Source organism: Leptonychotes weddellii, chromosome 1, assembly GCF_054177405.1.
Source record: "Leptonychotes weddellii isolate Sample4059 chromosome 1, ASM5417740v2, whole genome shotgun sequence".
In the NCBI taxonomy this organism is placed as follows: Eukaryota; Metazoa; Chordata; class Mammalia; order Carnivora; family Phocidae; genus Leptonychotes; species Leptonychotes weddellii.
The window spans coordinates 117221330-117235350 of record NC_138369.1 but is presented as its reverse complement, the minus strand read 5'-3'; positions in this window follow the sequence as shown (position 1 = coordinate 117235350).

The window sequence follows — 14021 nt, the reverse complement described above, 5'->3', positions numbered from 1 at the left end:
CTGGGATGACACTGTTCATTGATGCATCCCCCTCATTAGCATTGCTGCAGCTTGGCTCAGTGGTTTCAGAGGCAATCCGTCATGAGAAAACTGAAGAATGTGCCCCATTTGCATGATTCTGTGCCAGAATGCAACTTTTTCTCAGCTGTTCTTTGTGTAATTTCCCCTTGAGCGTTCAACTTTCCCATGAAGTCCTAGAAATCATATTACGGATTTCCAACCTAATTGAAATGCTCCTCAGATTAGTTTTACATACTTGCTTCCTTCCCCCCACAACAATTTCTTAGTTCTTCGTAAACAGAGCAAATTAGTACATAAAAAACAGGTTTCGCCTTTTATTGTTTTGAAATGTAGGGCACATTAAATGAATAATTTTGCTTTGGAAGTGCAGGGGTACACATTATATGTGCAAATGTGTGTTTATTACACATGTCCAAATGAAGCCACAACACTCATAAATACTTAGGCAATCTCTGCTTCCTTGTCACTTAGTGCCACTGCAAACCACATTTTGTAACCCACTACAGAGAACTCCAGAGCAGAAACAGCAAAATGCTGGATGAAATGCTCACTGTTTAATAAAGAGAACTTTCCACCAAAGTCGGGGAGATCTGCTTTGCAGCTCTTGGATGAGCACATTTTAATAAATAAATGAATGAATTCATAGCAGCCAACTAACTGCTAATGAAATAAGTATTCTGTTTTTTTTTTTTCTAGATAAAAAATGATGCTGATGATGATGACGACAACACTGGGATATGCAACTTGTCACCAAGAGTTTCATTTTCTGGAAATGAAGGTAAGTATAATGTGCTATACATACATGACGCCCCACATTCCAGAAGACAAAAGGCTCCATGAAGACCTGTTCATCCCATCGCATTTGAATGAACAACAACCAAAAACAAATCACACACACACACACACACACACACACAATCTTTAGCCGTTTTTAATGACATGTTACTTTTCTCAGTATCATATACAAATCAGTAGAGAGCCTTTTCATTCCCTCTTGCCTTTGAGGGGCAGTTAGGAGTAAGAATAAACTGCTTCTTTTTATTATTTCCATTCTAGAGCTGCAGAATTATTATTTTTTGATTGTCCTTTGACTGTTGATTGGAATGTATCCACTTGGGTAAAAATAGTGAAGATGTTCTAAAAGTGCTTAAGCTATAACTACTTACAAATTTAAATTATGTCATAATCTTTAAGAAGGAAAAAAAATGAAGTTAGAATGAGAAGGCAGAAAATGCCAAACTTAAAACTTAACTGAGTTCCAGATAGAATGAAAGTGACTTAAAGATAATTCTGGGCCCTACCAGAAGGAAATAAAACTCTTCAAGTACAACAATTTGGTGTTGGAGGAACACTCGCACGGTGATTAGAATTAGGTGGCAGAAGATCTCATTAATTATAGGTGACTGATTTTCCCTGAGCAGACAGCTTAGGTCCGCAGGCCCCTCCCTGCCCCCCACCCCTCCGCCCCAGCTCATCTCTAACTGTCGTCTAACCTTTCCTTTCCCTTAATCCATCTCTTCTTGAGCTGATGGGAACTGCTTTCATTCCACCTCTTGTGGAGGTAATGAAACAATCTTCTTATTCACTTGGTTCCTCTGAGCCGGTGACATGCAACAACAACAACAAAAAAGCGAGCGCCCTGATTAATGGCTGCTAATTAGCAATGTTAATGACCAGGTGTCCGAGAGCACGGCCAGCTCCTCTCAGCATGGAGTGATCGCTCAATGAGAGCCCTGCAAATCCATTCCCAGTGACCCTTCCCCTCAGCTGCCAGTAATGAAGCCCGCTCGCTGTTACTCCCGGGAGAGACGCAGGAGGCGATCCGGGCCTGGGACCCAAACCCTTGCCTAGGGTCTAGTGGATCTTCCATTAATTAAGGTCAGCATTTCTGGCTGACATTCCCCACCCCCCCGAACCCCCCCTCCCCGCCATAGGCGCTCAGAAGTAAAGGAGCGAGGAGCACGGAGATGAACTCAAATCCTCTTTTCTTAGGAGGAGATTCTATTCTAAATGGAGCCAGTTGCTAATTTGAACTATCTACATGTACATCTATAATGTTGACTCTCTATTAGCTTTCCATATCATCTTCACCGATTCTGTTCCTATCCCGAGATAATTCACATGGGTGAAGCAAATCTCATACTAACTCTCAAACACAACTTTCCATCTGGGAGGCTTAAGTTCTCTTTGTGCCATTCAGCACAGAGGAATAGCAGCAGAATCTCAGAGCACCTAGATCTGTGCTAAAGAAAAACAGTAATCTTTTACAAAATATTTTCCTGGTTAGGAGGTGGGTTAAGTGTGTAAGTGCTCTTACCTCTTATATAGGAGTAAGGGAACTATATTAACTTACACACACACACAAGAAAAGTAAGCTTTTCCAAGAGCTTTACAGAGAACCAGCTCTATAAAGACCCGAAAAATTATTTTACTACTTACATTTGATTCCTTTTGTTAGGTGCTGGCCAGAAAATTGAAAAGTGACAAGACTGAAGTCTTTGCAGATAATTAACCATTAACTGTATTTGCCAGTTTGTGACAAGCTGATTCTGTGAGTTTACACATTTATTTTCTCTTCACTGGTGAATGGCCTTGTACTTTCTCCAAGGAGGGGAGGAGGGCGATTCATTTTGGAAGAAACAGACTTAAGATGACAGAAGGTATGCCATGTCATTGCTCTTAGCAGGCTCTTGCTTATTAACATATATATATTTCAAGTGAGGATAATGCCTTGGCTGATTTAGAAATCTGTCCTCACCAGCCCCCCCTTAAAAAATGTAAATGTTACTTGTCGAAAGGTCTTATGTTTGATACCATTGTGGTAAGTTTCTTTTGATGACAATTGTGAAGAACGTATAATTTATTTCAGTAGAATAAGTGCTATTGTGAAAATCAACAGCTATTTATAGGTGATGAGACACCACCCATGCACTGTACCTAATAGTGGGGTTTAAAAATTATGGTCACTGGTTTGCTGCTGGTTAATAGGTCCAAGTGAAATTTGGCAAGAAAAACTTCAGAGCTTTATTCCAAGTGTGGACAAGGCCAAACACTATCACCTCATAAGCTACAAAAGGAGGCCACCTCGATGGGAGGCTGGCTTCTCTCTCATTGGAGCCTGCCCTCTGTTGCAGTAATACCTGATGCAGTTTTCTGGGAGGAGGGGTAAAATTGTTCTCCCTATGATTAGAGGATTTAGTAAACATTTTCATCATAGAAATTTTGGAAAACATTGAAAAGCACACGCACACATGCATCCACCTGCATTCACACGTGCATGGCACCCACCATCCTAACCAGAGCTGGCCACCACCAACATGGGGCCGCATATTCTAGCCGCCTTTTTCTGTGCATGGTTACTCTTCCTCTCTTAACACAATTGTATTGTACTGCATCTAATGTTTTAGAAACTGCATTTTTCTTAGCAATCTAACGTCAGTCTATTGCGAAATATTCTTCTACAATGTCATGTTATTACAGCCTCGATTAAGGGCCAATCTAGAGTGATCATAGAGTGATATTACAATCATAGTCCCAATGTTAAAGGGAGGGGCACAGGCACCATCCTGGCCAGTTGCTCCTCCATAATGGATGTTGAGAATTTGTTGAGATTAGCTCAGATCCTATTTCTGTCTGTTTTCTCCATAGCCCAGGGAACAGTCCTAAGGAGCCAGAGAGAAGGAATGAGTTTACCAATGGTGCACTTTACCCAGTTAATTAATTACTAGCAAAGGGCCAAACTATATGAACATAAGCTTCATGAGAGCAGAGAACTGCGTATCTTCTCACCTATTTATCTGCAGGGCTTAGAATGATACCTGGCACAGAGTAAGCACTGAATGTATACTTTTGAATAAATGAATGAACAAACAATTAAAAAATAAATTTGACTAGATTCTAGTTTATTCACTTATTAGATTCTGATACATTTTCTTGAGTGGCAGAGAGGAATGGATTTTTATTTTATTTTATTTTTTAAAGATTTTATTTATTTATATGACAGAGAGAGACAGCGAGAACAGGAACACAAGCAGGGGGAGTGGGAGAGGGAGAAGCAGGCTTCCCGCTGAGCAAGGAGCCCGATGTGGGGCTCGATCCCAGGACCCTGGGATCATGACCTGAGCCGAAGGCAGACGCTTAACGACTGAGCCACCCAGGCTCCCGAGAGTAATGGATTTTTAGCTAGTGCCCTGGGAAGGCTCACAGGGCATATCTCCTGAAGGAACTCATTCCTCTTGCATGTTACATGTAGCATTGCTAGAAATAAACACGAACAGAGACATGGCTCTATGTTTCTAGCCAGAATTCATGAAAACCCTGAGATCTACTGTTTGCTTCCATGTGTCTAGTCCTGTCCACTCCTCCAACTGGTTAAAACGATCTAGAAAAAAACTAATACTTTTGAGCTCCAGGACCCTTAGTTTGGACTTGAAATTAACATACATTCTAAATTAAATCTGGCAATTTACAGATTTAAATATTTTGTGTGTCACTTTTCTTTTTTAGGTTTATGAAACAAAGTTTATCTGTAGACTGAATGTCTACTGGTCTAGAAAATGAATAAATAAGTTATCAATGGCAGGGGAATCACTTGTACTTAGACTCAGTGTGGGGTTAAAAAAAAAAGTATAGTGCTTATTCGTATTTTCCTTTTATAACAAAAAATACAAGTTGCCATAAGAAGATGACCAAGAAATAATGGAAAATAACCACCTTGCTTCAAAAGATATTTTGCAGCAATTAGTGAAAGAAACAGCAGCTGTATCCTCTGCGAGATGCCCTTCTCTACTGTGTGTGGTAGGGACGGCTATTCCTTGACCCTTCTCACTAACCTACCTCTGGTGCTTTGTTCAGGCAGCAGGGGCAGAGTGGGACCCCTTTGGTAAATTTAGCCTGTTGGAATAGCAAATGAAGAATGCTGTAATGCATTCACCCTTTCCTCTATCCATCCATCAATCGTTCTATTAATCAATCAATTGAAAAGCCTGTTTAAGCATCTCTCTCCAGCCCATTATCCACAGTGAGTCAAAGAAACGTGGCTCCTACACTTTGCAGCTTGTAGTTTTAGAGAAAACAACAATGCAAGTAGCATAGAAGATAAACAGACAACAGGTAAAACACTGAGTAAGTCTGTGAAATGAAAAGAATGAATCATATTAGCATTGTCAATCAATTAACAGGTATTTATGGTGTGCTAATTACATGTTCAGCACTGAGCTTGGGTGCTCTGCAAGTGAAGTGGATAAAGATCAGGAAGAATTTTTGTAAACTGCAGTTTTAAGTAATGAGAAACCGAAAAGGTTTACTTTGTATTCTGAATAAGACTTTGTGGAGGCAGGTGTACAGAGCGGAACAGGGTGTGCATTCTCATTTTGGTACTCGTTGAAAAAGGTAGAATGGCTATGATGGAAGGGGGAGGAAGTGGTGATTTAGAAAATTGGATTTTATAACTTTAAAATCACGATGTTGCAGAGTTGGATGGGCCTGAAAATCATTTTTTTTCAATTCCTTCCACTCTATGTTTAATTCTACTGCAGTGAAGCCCACTCAAAGGTGCGCTTGTGTTGTGGAGGAATAAAATGATGGTCAAGCTGGCATGAAAAAGCTGGTGAAGTGACGCAGATAGAAACATAGGAAGTGGGGTCTTCCTTGGGCATAACTGTGACCCTGAAGAGGTTTCAGAAGCCATTAACAAGGGTCTTCTTTCCTATTTGTAATGCTATAAGAAGTTCTGGAGAAGAGGTGTCATGGAGTCAAAACACTCGGTGGAGAAGATCTCTTTGGTACAGTGTCAACAGGTGTACAAATTGTGCTGATCTAAGCAAATGGTACTCGAGCCTATATTATGGATGTCTTGTTCCTCTAACTCATATACCAGGGAAAAATCAAATCCTTATTACAGGAACTTTATTTGAGGCCTAGGAGTGCAAATACCAAATCTTCATCAAAGTTTGCTGAGATTGGTATCCTGGCTTAATATATGATTAATTCATTTTCAAAATCTGGATAAAAGTTAAGTAAATACTTTTGCATAGACTGGGCTAACTGTGGATACTAAATAGAATGATCATAATATCATTTTGAAATATCTAAGGAGTGAAGAAGACAAATCTTTGTTGACTATAATCCTGAGGTTGTTATTGTACTGAGTACTCTATGCATTATCTAATTAATCCTCATAATCCTCAAAATAGAGTAGTATTATCCCCACATTACAGACACCAAGGCTTAAAAAAATCAAGTAACTGGACCCAAATCCCACAGTCACTGAGTGATGAGGAAGGGGTCTTAATGACACCAAGCCACTGCTTTTGCCATAGCACCACGCTGTTTCACATAATTTGGGTACTTTTTTTTGTTTGTTTTCTTCCCTTTGGATATATATTAGCCCAGACTTGCATGAAATCAATATTTCTCATCAATGCATCCCTCCCCACCATAATCAATCTGGTATACAATTTATAATGGTTGAATGGATGTGTGGTCTCTCTTGTTTTTGCATTGTAATAATGATATGTTATTCTTATGAAGCTGTGGATGTTCAGAAAGTCTTATGCTCATGACCTGGTAAGGAGCCAACTTGGTTAAATCTTTAAAGCATCAAATAAAAGGTCTGATAATAGGAGGTTTTCTCAGCAGAGAGGATAAACTCAGAAAAGGGCTAAGCCTATTGACAAATTACCTTGGACCCCATCCTGTCCTTTTGAAGTCAAGTCCCACTCTTAGGAGTGCTAATAACCCAATCTGTACTTCCAAAGTTCTTCATAATAGACCTGGGGTTGTGATTTTCTGCTCATATCTGCCCTCAGGTTGTGTATCCCTCACCTTTGTGAGCATGTCCTTGAAGGTACTGAAAGACACTACACTTCTATTTCCATGAAGCATGAAAATTTCTTCCACCCCCTTTTAGAAATGTAATTGTGAGGAGTTTTCAATACAAGGAGGTTCTCCTGGGAGCCTCCAACTCTTTGAGATCAGTTTATTGATGAAGATTTTTGACAGGGGCAATAAGGGGCTGCCTGGATCATGGCCCCCTATGCAGGGGGTATGTACAAATGGACTTTTCTTGACCACAGCGTGCTGGAGACGCTACACGGCAGCTCTATGCTTGTGAGAGGGTCTTGAGGATTCATTCAGTTTTGTGACTTTTGAGGGAATGCACAGGCATTTTCAGGGGTCTCTGTCAAAACCGAACATCACATTTCCACTCAAGATGAATAGTTACAGCAGAGCAAGTGAGAACCTGGAGGGGCTGGTGCTTTTCATTTTGAAATCTAAAAAGAGCTAAAAGGTTCTCCCTGCTTTGTGTCTGGTCCTTCGAAGAGCTGTTCTGTCCAAATAATACCAATTTAAAGGAGGAGAGAGACTCAGAAAAGCTAATATTTATAAACTGCATTATACCAGGCCCTTTACAAATTTTATTGTATTTATTCTGAGTAATAGGCATTACTCTTTCTATTTTACATATTTAGAAACTGCAACTCCAAGAGATTAAATGTCATAGAGGTAGTAAATGTCAGGGCCATGCATTCAAGACTAGGTGTGACTCCAAAATGCTTTGTAATGGCATTGTTCAATATGGTAGCCCTATTTACCATTATGACTCTTTTAATTCAAATTCAAATTAAGTGTAATTAAATATTCACTTCTTTGATCAAACTAGCCACATTTCAAATGCTCATTAGCTGCATGTAGCTGTTGACTAGTATTGGATAGGACAGAATATTTCCATCATCAAAGAAAGTTTTATTGGACAGTGCCTCTCTATAACAAAGTTGAGAATTTTCATTGGCATAAATATTCATGGAAAATAACAGTAATAAAACTTTTATTTTAGTGGGGAATGGTGGGGGTAAAGGGAAATATGGAATATGAGATTTTATATTCTTAATATAGCTGAAAGATCTTTAATGAAGAAAGTAGTTTAATCATAGACATCTATAGTATAAACTAAACCAATAGTAATAATAATATCTGATTGTCTAATGCTTGTATGTGGTATGTACTATTCTTTTTTTTTAATTATGTTATGTTAATCACCATACATTACATCATTAGTTTTTGATGTAGTGTTCCATGATTCATTGTTTGCGTCTAACACCCAGTGCTCCATGCAGTACGTGCCCTCCTTAATACCCATCACCAGGCTAACCCATCCTCCACCCCCCTCCCTTCTAGAATCCTCAGTTTGTTGTATTATCCTAAATTTTTTACACATATAAACTCATTTAATTTTTACAACAATCCTATGAATAGATGCTATTATCATCTTCATTTTAGAGATGAGGAAACTGAGGCACAGTGAGGCTAAGCAATTTTCTAGGGTTATCAGACAAAGGAAAGTAGAACCAGGATTGCAAGCATAGCCTAGCTTTAGATACAGGGTGTATAACCATGATTCCATATGAGCATATTTTATTGGCTTATTAGGAGAAAGTTTTGAGAGTCAATTCTGAATTGGAAATGGAGGCACAAAAAGCAGTATTGTTTTTTAAAAAGAACAGCCAGGAAGCCAAACAATACTTCCTTTTGTATTGTATATGTATGTATGTGTGTAAAATACATACTAAATATGTATAAAATACATATTATAAATTCATACACATGCATATAAATTTTCACCTTTATGAGATGAACAAGTCAGATGTAATATTGTTAATGGCAAGTAAGTGAGATAGAAGGGAAAGGACATTATAATTGGAAAATGACAAATAATATATAATTCTCTTGATAAAACTTACTTTCCCTACCGCAACCACAAGCTAAAGAGGGAAACAATGCTTAAGAGCAAACTCCAAATGGGCTAATCTTGATATTTTTGTAAACTTTCAAGTTTTGTGAAGTAGATTTAAAACTTTTTCAAATGTTTCAGGAAAATTCTGGAATAAGGTCTTCAGGTTTAGCTTAAAATACCAGAAATCAAATTCTTGTTACCTTGTTTATAATTTGTGTACTTCGAAGTTCTAAATTCTTTGGTAATCTGCTTACTTAATGCATTCCCAATTAATGTTCTTTTGCCCATCCACCTCAGTTAACCTCACAAAGGACAACAGGGTTCTGCAACAAGGATCATGTCCATATTGGGGCCATTGTCATTTCATGCATCGAGTAACTCTATTTACTTCTGACTGGTTGGGTGGCTTGCTCTTATGGATAGAGCTTGCGTTTTAAGTAAGTGCTGAAAGTACTTAGAAGGTGCTAACACTTATGTTTATAATTTTTAAATTAAGAGTAATAATATGGAAAAGTAAATTAAATTTGCATCATTAACTAAGTCCTTTAGTTCTCAAGTGGAATCAATTTAAAACAGCTTATTTTGTAACATTTTAGCTGATGAGTGGCTTTTAAAAGGGGGTTTAGTATGGGAAACCTATAGCTTTTTTTTTTTTTAAATAGACATACAATATTTTCAGTTGATTTTGGTGTGACTTTTAAAATTAAGATATTAGCCATAAAAATAAAAATCTCATTATGGATGGTAGCTAAGAGTCACCTTAACAAGTTGGCATATGATGTCAGAAGACATCACTATGATGACCATATCTAAAAAAGTCTCTTACCTTTGTGATGGTTATGATCATATTCATCTTCTCCAAGACGATACCCACTTTAAGTCCATATTTGTAAACCAACTGAAAATTCTTCAGTGTAGAGTAATATGGAACAGAAGATATTTGTTTCATAATTATTCAGACCAATATCCATTTTTCCTTAAGAATATAGAGTAAAATGCATTGAATATTACATACAGGAATGGCGTGATTTAAATTTTTTTGTTTGAGCCACAATTTCGATGTTGGAAATGACTTTGGAGATCATCTAGCCCACCCCTCTCAGGAGCTTGGACTGACCCAGCTCCTCTCAGAGCCTGGCAGTGCTCAGCCCTCTCTCCAGGGGCCATCAACCCTCCAAGACTTACCACACTTTTGTTTTGTTTTGTTTTGTTTTTGACCTGATTTTGGACACACCAAATCTTGACTTAATAAGCATTTAAACTGTTTAAGAAATAGATGGTCTTAATTTGCTTAGCCACTGCAATCAAATATGTATTAAGTCTCCTATGTACATTATCCGTGTAATACTATGAATATACAGAGCCACAGAACTAGAAGGGACCTTGAGATTATCCAGTTCAATCTCCTTGGGTTTCAGGTAGAGACAATGAGAAGTTAAGCAATTGCTGCAAGGCCACAGAGCTAGTCAGCCTCAGATTTAAGTCTCTATTCCAGATGGCCTGACCTCAAGTCTGGTCCTTTTATTACTGTGTTATTTTCAGTGCAGTGTACATTTTCAAGGGAATGATCAGGTGTTCAAGCCCTGAACATTGCTGGGGCCTAATGACTCCTTCCAGCTGTCTTATGGGTGGTTGAGATGTTGATAAAGTATAAATATTTGCCAAAAGATCATGAACAAGCTCAGCTGGGAAGAAACTTTGATATGCAAATGACAGAGATGGTTATAAACACGAAAAAATTCTCAAAAATATTTTTTAATAAATCATAAAACACACGGGGTCAGGTGAGCCATTTAAGAAAATGGCATTCACGACATCTCATTGCTTTGGGAATATTGCATTGGACTTGGAGCTTTGATAATCTCTGTGAAGAATAGACAAGAGGAAAGAGGGCTGCTTGTCGACAGTAACCTACAGACAAATGAAAACCCAGGCTGTGTCCTGAGAGTTTTAGGTAATCCAGGCCCATAATTTGATTTGAGAAGAGCTACTCCAGGCTACTGTGTAATTACAGAAGCATTCACTTGGCTGGCTCCTGTTCGCCTCATCACGTTCTACTTCATTGCTCTTTATGCTAAAGCCCCTGTTGATGAGAGGACGGAAACAGTAAGTACAAATAAAGCAATTAGCAGGTGGGGAATGCTACCACTGTTTAAGGATAACATCCAATCTTTATTGGTACTTATTAAGTAGAAGTCTAGAGCTTAGAGACAAAGGGAAATATCACAAACCACAAAAATGAAAAGAGGTGTGGGAACAAAAAGAGAATATGGGGAAAATTAGACCAATGAATCTATTTTTTATTTTACAAATCTAATTGCAAAGGCTAGCTTTAGAAATAATATTAAACCTCCAATTTATTTATATTATAGTGAGTTACATCCTCATATAAAATTCACCTTCTTTTAAAGTTTTCTTGCTTCTTTTGACCTACTCTTTTACTATGTGGATTAACTTGGAAAATATTTTAATAGTTACTGTGTTTTGGAGTTTGGGTTGTTAAACGCACCAGCAGGGGGAGTTAGGATGATTAGCAAACCTAGTCGGCGGGGTCCTGACATCCGGAGCACAGAATCACGGACTCCGCTGGCAGAGTTGAAAATGCCCACTGGACACAAGGAATATAATAGGCAAAAAGAGGAAAGCAAGAGGATTTCAAGTGTTCTCGAAGTCCTAGTACAGGATATTGAAAGTTGACAAGAAAATAGGGCACAGGTTTTCTACCACCCTCCTGTCACAGAGTAATCCATGCACTCTGGTTCGATGTTTACTTATCTGGAAACAGGGATAATCAAAATCTATCCAGCCAGAATGCTGTCATTCTCATTTCTCCGTGGAGAGCATTGCTCTTCTTGCTTTAGCCTTATTTTGTGTGTCTGAATAATAAGGCAGAGGATAAATAATTGCTGTCCTCTCAGAGCGGGCCCAAGAAGACGCGACGCCCCCTGCATTTCACTTTGAATTAGTGCTTTTGTCCTTCAGTGTCTTCTCAATTAAAGCTCTGCTGGCAACTTCAGCTACCTAAGCAGGACGTAGCTTCCTATTTAGATAGCAGATTTCCAGCTAGTCAATTTAAAAGAAAGTTATGGAAGTTTGCAGGAAAATCAATATGCTTTTCTTTGCCTTAGACAGTGAGGGGAGGGCACTGTGGATAGAGATATGTACAGATACCTAGAAAGATGAAGTATTTTATAGTGCAGTGGCTTGTTTAATAGGGCAGCAGTTGATCTTGCAAAATTAAATCTGTGTCTTATCCTAGGAAAACTAGACTTTTTCTTAGTGCCTATTTTTAGTTCTCACAGTGACCTACTCTTCCTCTTTTTCATCCTTCCATGGCTCAGTGGCTACTTGAGGCAGACCCAGAGGGTCAAAGGTAAAATCTCTGGAGGGATGCTACTGAGGAGCATGTTCATTTCATCCTTTGACAGAAACCACAGCGCTTGAATAGGACAGGACAGTATCTCAGACGAAAGGTTTAACGGTGACCGTCACCAAGCTTTCCCACGAATTGTTCAAGAGGAGGTGATTCATGTAGGCAAAGCAGGGAAAGATAATTTCCAGAGGTGTGCACACTGTTGTGTACTTTGCATTAATATCTTGTTACTTTTGGTAGCACTAGTAAATACAGAAATATGCAGGTCATTAATTTTCTTTTGAAAAGTGTACATTGTATATCTAAAACATATTTCATTCGAGGATCACCATGTACTCATAAATTTTTATTATTATCCCAGTCCTGGATGTCCCAAAATATAAAAATTCCCAATGACAAACACTGAATATAATTTCATGAATGTACACAATTCCCACCTACATTCTCTCTCCTTGTCATCATCATCTTCGTAACTGCCATCTTTCCTTGAATTTGTTGGGTGCTTCATATTTTTGAAGCTATTTTCATGGTCATGCACTCACTTAATTTTTCTCCAGAACTTGTGAATTTAACAGTGAGATAATATGAACATTTTACAGATAAGGAAACAGACACAGAGGAGCTCTGTGACCCACTCCGGGTGGCACAGTTTGGAGCAGGATCCAAGTGTCTGAGTCGGTATCAATTGGGAGTGATCTCCACCTGTTGTCAGTTTAAAGATACAAAGGCAAGAAACTGGAAAGTGTTTCTTATCATTATTCAGCCACTGGGAATTATTAGTTCTTTGTCTAAAGATGAATAGAGCAAAAGATTCATGCTTCTTCTTGAGATTGGGAACCTTGGTATTTTAGAAATGTGGCAAGTGGCAGAACAGAATATGAAGAGTATGATTCATCTTTTCAGCACTCCCTTTCTCACTTCCACATTTTTCCTGTTGCTTCAGGTTAAAAAATACAGTAATGGGCAAACCTGCATGGTTGCGGTTAGGCTAAAATGCTTGTGATCCTCACCGCTTAAACCTGTAAGCAGGGCTTCAAAAGCAACCACAGGAGATGCCTCTTTTCTCTAGGACCTCGCCTTCCTCCAAAAACTAAGAACTCAGTTGTACTTACAGGGAGGCTGGCAGGAATTTTCTGCTTTGGTAAACCCATAGGGACACCATTTCTGTTGTCCAGTGCATCTCTACAGCCTCGACTCCTAATAAATTCTACTTCTTCTACGTAGTGAAATGAACTTTACAATTGATCAGTTCAATTTATATTTGATAAAAATTGTAACATTTCCCAAAACATACCCATCGGACAGTTTGAAGGACTGAACAAAATGACTTTATTATATTTTTTAAGATTTTATTTGAGAGAGAGAGATAGAGAGCTTGTGCGTGTGAGAGAGCACAAGTGGTGTGTGTGGGGGAAAGGCAGAGGGAGAGGGAGAAGCAGACTCCCCGCTGAGCAGGGAGCCCCAATTGGGGCTCCATCCTGGGACCCTGGGATCGTGACCTGAGATGAAGGCAGACGCTGAACCGACTGAGCCACTCAGGTTCCCCCAAATGACTTTATTTTTAAAATAATCATTTCAGTCTACAGTATTGGTAAAAGTCCAGGACAGTTAAAAAGATAAGTAAGTATTACAGATTTGTGCTAATGAAGGAAAGCACAGTTTTTATTTGACTGTGAATGTAACTAGAAATACCTACAATGTACCTCGCACATAGGTTGTCCAGCTCACAGTGTCCCACCTGGATGCCTTTCAGAGTCTTTCCCTTCTGATGGGAGCCTGAAGCCTCTTTGGGCCTGGCCTGGAGGAAGCCTAAATGAATGATCTCCTTACAGATAATCCATAGTGGACCATAAATGATGATTGATGCTTCCATGTTGCCTGGAGCCTCTGCAC